A 4,812-nucleotide genomic window follows, 5' to 3' on the forward strand; every position below is an offset into this window, starting at 1 on the left:
TTATTTTTAAGGGCTATTTGTCCCGCTTTTTCTCTTTTCTAAATCCCTTGCTTCTCGCATTCGCTGACCACTCTAAAAATGGAGTTACAGGAAAGGTGATATGAAAAGCATGTACAACATGCAGAATGGAGAGAAAATAGGATAAGTTGTAGGAGTCAGAGAGAAGTTAGGATGTTAGGCATGTGCACACCATGTAGAGATGGGAGAAGTTGGGAGAAGTTAATAGGAGTTTGAGAAAAGGTAGGAACTTAGACATGTGCACACCATGTAGAATTGAGAGGAGTTAGGAGAATTTTTTTTTGATGGTAGGAGAAACTAATAGGTGTTGGAGAGAACTCGGGGAGTTTGAATAGTTATAGGAAAAAAACACGTTTTGGATTGCCGAGTTGAAGAGAAGTTAGGGAGTTAGTTATAGGAAAAGAACATGTTTTAGATGGTTGAGTTGGCATTGCTACTCCTTCAACGACTTTGGCATTTCTCAATACTTTCCCTCAAATTTGGTTGAGGAGCGATGCATAAAACGGGTCTGTTTCTCAAGTGGCAAAACATGTCCCATAGTGGTTTGGTAAATAAATATGCAAGTTGTTACTTCGAGGGAACAAAGCGTGCGATGAGAGATTCGAGGGTCACTTTATCACAAAAGAGTGTCACATGTTGTGTTTGCATAATCTGAAGGCCTTTAGAAGAAAAGAAATTCATTTAAGTTCGGTTGTAGTTGAGGCCATAGCCCGATATTCTGATTCGGTGCTTGAACGAGCCACTATAGGTTGTTTCTTGACACTCCAAGATAATTTGTTGGAGACAAGAAATGTGCCAAAAACTTGTAGCAGATCGATGTGTACTAGGGCATCACGCCTAATTGGCATTCATAAAAGCATAGAGATCCATCGTGTTGTGAGCGCATATTCAAATTCTTGGATCAAGTGTGCCACTTACATAGCTCAAAATGCGCTTTACATGATGATAATGTCCAAAGTTTGGCTCATGCATGTATTAACAAAATGTTTTAACATCATAGGATAGATACATTCTAGTCATGGTGAGATATAATAATGCTCTGACGATGCTCCTATAGCATGTAGGATCATGATATAAATTAGTGTCATGGAGACTCGTCGGTTTAACTGCCCATTGGACTAGAGATAGGGTGGAAGCCATCCATTTGAGATCAAGATATTAGATTATGTGCATACTTAAGGTGGGAAAGAAACATCCCACTTTCTCTTTGACGAATTTCAGTACTTAAGAAATAATGTAATGGGCCCATATCTTTCATTGTGAATTCACTACTCAATGTAATTATAAAAGCGTTCAATAGGATAAGAAGAAAATAGAAAATTTGAAATCTCGTCAAAAAATGGAAATTTGATTCTAGTAAATGAGGATTTGACAATGAAATAGAAAATTTGAAATCTCGTCAAAAAAAGAAAATTTGATTCTAGTAAATGAGGATTTGACAAAAGGAAAATATAAGCTTAATTAAAAAATGTAAATCTTTGGGAGAAGAAAATGACAAACAAAACATTGATTCATAAAATTAAAATTTTGAAAGAAGAAGTAGATCTGATGAAAACAAAAAAATAGTTTTGGAAAACTAAAATTTACAAGAAGAAAATAGAAATTTATGTTGTAAAAACAAATCTTCCTGTAGTAATTTTCATAAGGTCCTTTTACATGCTTAGTGAAATGTAATTATTGTGGCAGATTAGGACATTATAAATTTAGTTATAGATTTAGATTTTAAGATAATAACAAGTTTAGGTAAGTGATATTTATGTGCCTTTTGATCACCAAGGACACCCAGCGCCAGTGTACGGGGTAATCAAACCCACTGGATTCTTCTGACATCAAGTACATTAATTAGCCCCCCTTTAGTCATTTGATACATTGGCGTTGGGTGTCCCTAGTAATCAAAAGAGGCAACAATATCACTTCCCTAAGTTTATTTGGATAGAAAAGGAATTATTACGAAAAATAAAATCTCTTCGACCCAAAATGTTATCGGATCCAAATGCCCCACCTTGATTTTAACTTTTCATGTTTACATTAGTTTTAGGGCCTTCTGCTTAATTAGTTATATTTTTGGAAATACTATTGTAAATAAATTTTGATTTTCATTTCAAAAAAATTTATTCTAGCCCAAGGTTGAACCTAAATGTGAAATCCTATGAATCCTTGGAAACTTGTTTTACCACTCTTAAATTGCATTTTAAATAAGGGGGGGGGGGGGGGGGGGGGGGTGTTATTCTAAATTATTCCTTCACTTAGAGGAAGCCTTTAAATTGTCTTTAATTATCATTTAAACCCCAGAAGTATTGAAATTGTCTCTATCCCCTTCTTTTTTGTTTATGACGAAGGGGGAGAGACGTTGGTAGTCATGGGGGTTTTAATTGAAATGCTTTGATTGTTTTGAAACATATTAGAGGGAGATTATTGGTGAATCACCTTGTGTGTTATCATCATAAAAAAGGGGTAGATTGTAAGCCCAATGGTTCACTCCTTGGCAATCTTTTTGTCTTGTTTTGATGATTCCAAACAAAAGTTGATTCATTAAGTTATGTTATTGTAGAGAAGAGGAAGAGGAAGAGGAAAGAAGAAGAATGAGGGATAACATGAGTCTCCTTAGGGGAGCTCCCATGTAAAATTATATATATATATATATATATATATATATATATATATATATATATATATGCAAGAGCTTAAGGTTACATATGACAAGACTAAAATACACTCTAACACTTACCCTAAAGCTGGAGTGTATATATCATGCAACCCCAGCGTGTTACAAATATCTCTCAACTTAGATTTCGACAATGGTTTGGTGAATACATCGGCCAACTGATCTACAAACCTAGTAAAGATGGTATTAATCTCTCCACGCTGAAGCTTCTATCGAACGAAGTGACAATCAACCTCGATATGCTTTGTCCTCTCATGAAACACTGTATTAGAAGTGATATGAAGCGCCATCCTATTGTCAAAATGCCATAGCGCTGAAGATGAAGAAAGGATACCAATCTGAGTCAAGAGGGACCTCAACCATGTCAGCTCTCCACAAGTGTGAGCCATAGCGCGGTACTCAGCCTCTGCGCTTGATCTAGCTACAACATCTTCTTTCTTACTACTCTAAGAAACAAGATTTCCTCCCACAAACGTGTAGTAGCCCATAGTTTATCTCCTATCTGCTAGAGATCCTACCCAGTCTGCATCTGTGAACCCCTCAAGGCTCGTGTGATTATACTTCCTGAAAGATAAACCTTTTTAAGAGCACTCTTAAAGTATTTGACTATCTAAAGGGTAGCTTCCCAATGTCAAGTACGTGGAGAACTCATAAACGGGCTCACTACTCCCACTGCATGTGATGTGTCCGGTCGAGCCACAGTCAAGTAGATCAAGTTGCCCATTAACCTCTTATACCTACCAGGGTCTTCAAGGAAAGGAGGATGATTTAGACTATCAAATATAGGAGACAAGTCTCAAATGAGATGGGTTAGGGTTGGGAAGTGGCAAATTAGAGTATACAGAAGAGGATATGGAAATTTGGGGATTGGATTTGAGGATGTTTGGCTTAGGGATGGGTTTGTGGGGTTTGAGATTGGGGTTAGGGTTGGATTTGTCTTCGGATTTTTGGTGAAAGCGGACGCGATTATAAGAAGAAACTTCAAGTGACAGTAGTTATGGGAAGGGGATTAGGGATTTTGGGTTGGGGATGTGGGATTAGGAGTGAAAGTGGTTGTGATTATGGAATGGTAGATTGTGGGATTTGGAAATGTGGGGTTTGGGTTGTGGAGGAATAAATTTTTTGTGGCAGTAGTTATGGGAAGGAGATTAGGGATTTTGGGTTGGGGATGTGGGAATAGGGATTAGCGTTTAGGGGTTGGGAAGGGAGACGTGAAGGAAAGGATGATAGAGGGATGAGGGTTACCAAAAATGGCAGGTGGGGGTGTTTGGAGTGTCACTGCAAAGAGGGTTTGAGTTTTACGGAAATGGAGTGCAGAATGGGGGCTTGTGGAATAATGCAACAGCCCAATAGGGGGGTGTCGTGCAACACAAGGAGGGAGGGATTTGCGCGATGCGCAATGGGTGGTACAGGGACAAATGTGCGAGAGAGGGAGAGTTGGGGATGGGGGATTTGCGCAATGCGCAATGGGTGGTACGGACACAGATGTGCGAGGGAGGGAGAGTTGGGGATGGGGATTTGCGCAATGGACTCTTCTTCCTCCTTTGAGAGAGGGAGAGTAGGGCGTGGGTGGGATTTTCGCAATGGCCAAGGGTTTAGGGTAGGATTTGTGAGATGGGGAGACTTGCGAAGAGTAGAGAGAGCTGCGAAGTCATGGAGGGACTCTTCTTCCTCCTTTTTTAATTTTTAATGGATATGATCTGCTCTGATACCATGTTATTGTAGAGAAGAGGAAGAGGAAAGAAGAAGAATAAGGGAGAAGATGGAGTCCCCTTAGCGGAGCTCCCATGTAAATTATATATATTTATATATAGTTATACTAATGAATTTTGTGTTTTAAGTTGAAGATTCAATCAAGGATCAAAGTTAAGGAAGCATGGGTCAAGGCTTGAAGCAATTGTGAAGATAAAGGTAGCCAAAGGGAAGAAGATATCCATGAAGAAGTGGATGACTTGAAGATTGAAGATCAAATGGAAGGCTCAAAGTCAGGTTATATATGTTTAGATTGAATAAATCTAATCCGAATACCACTTAGAGGCACTCAAGGGTATTCTAAAAGGGTCCTAAATATGTTTAACAAATAAGGGAAAACAAGTGGACCAAAAACCCAAGAGCCAAAGAGGGCTTAA

Source organism: Tasmannia lanceolata, unplaced genomic scaffold, assembly GCF_043159265.1.
Source record: "Tasmannia lanceolata isolate RefF3 unplaced genomic scaffold, GAP_Taslan_0.1 ptg000026l, whole genome shotgun sequence".
Lineage (NCBI taxonomy): Eukaryota > Viridiplantae > Streptophyta > Magnoliopsida > Canellales > Winteraceae > Tasmannia > Tasmannia lanceolata.